Source organism: Solanum stenotomum, chromosome 5 (assembly GCF_019186545.1).
Source record: "Solanum stenotomum isolate F172 chromosome 5, ASM1918654v1, whole genome shotgun sequence".
Classification (NCBI taxonomy): Eukaryota; Viridiplantae; Streptophyta; class Magnoliopsida; order Solanales; family Solanaceae; genus Solanum; species Solanum stenotomum.
In genome coordinates, this window is record NC_064286.1 from 39,385,930 (window position 1) to 39,387,561 (window position 1,632).

Sequence of the window (1,632 nt, forward strand, 5' to 3'; positions counted from 1 at the left end):
AACTGTCAAAAAGAATAATACAAGTGCTTCACAAAAAATAGACAAAGTTTATTCGTTAATTGGCGAGGGGAAAAATTAATACAAACAAATTCGATAGATTTTGTAAAAATAACAAAAATCAATTCATCAATTATATTTTCTTAAATTACGAAATTATAAAATGCATCTTTTGAAAAATACAATTCAGATTATAAGTACCGTGAGTGGGTACTGTTCTACTATCACATCACAAATATTTGTTGGTTTAAGACATTTTATTTTTTATTTGATACACTTTCATCGATAAAGACGATAGAAAAAATAATTTATCAAGTCTTGGTGCTAATTTTTGTGCGTGTCTATTGATTTTGTGGTTTGTAAACTGTATAGACTAAGTCAATCTATTTGGTTCTATCTAAAAATGTGTAGTTAGTAGTGATTTCACATATGTAGAGGACCTGTACACAGATAATATCGATTTACAAACTTAGATTTTGTAAAAATGTAAAATATTACATGAATTTCTATTAACCTTTTCCATCCGTGTGAAATTTGAAATAACCAAAAAAAAAAATGATAGCACAAATGAAATAAATTAACCAACTAAGATTTCACATATATTATGATAAATTACTATAGTGATGGGTTTCAATATGTTTTTTAAATTGATTTACTGATTGAATCAAACCTATTATTACTTTTCTTTTAATAAAATTGAAAGTTTAATTTTATATAAATTTATAATTGTACTGAATAATTTTAAAATAAAAAATAATAAAACTGTACTGAATATATTTAGAGATATTTTCAAAAGTATACAATTTAATAAAATAACTACATCTACATAGCCCATATTTTTAAAACTACATTTGTATTGTCTTTTCCACAAGAGATCGTATACAACATTATACTTGTACAAATGTATAGAGTTGCACATTATAACTGTGCACAAATGTATACACTTGTATATACATGTATAATAGTGTATAAAAGGTGTTTATATACAATTTTATATTATTATACATAATTAATATTTCTATTATTCATTATTTCCTATTGTGTATGTAAGCATGTAAATTTTTACCGAACTTCAGGTTTTACACCATTTTTAGTGTTTAAATATTTTGATTTTTTATTAAGTTTATTTTAAATGATGTGAAAGCCACAAAAATTGAATTACATTTAAAGATAAGTTTTATTTTCAATTGTTTAAAAAAGAAATGAAAGGTTACAAAATATATATATATATTTTCTTTTGAATTAAGATTAATAATAAGGTAATATTTCTTAATTATAATTTCAGATGAGCTATTTAATTACTTTTTTATTTTTATTAATTCAAAACAATTAGCTAATATTTTTATTATTATATTTTTTAATTATATTTAATTAAAAATAAAATAACCTAAACCCACTACCTAATTAAATCACCCACCACTAACCTAAAGCTACCCCACAACTTCCTCATCCTAACTATCTGCTGCCCACAACATAAACCCCCTCACACACACACGACACAACACGCCCTTATATCTACAAAGACAAAGCATTTGACATTCCTTTCAAACAATAACATTGCAACATATATACACTTATATATCTACAAAAAGCAGTCCTACAAAAAAAAAAAAACCTACACTCCAAAAACAAAGA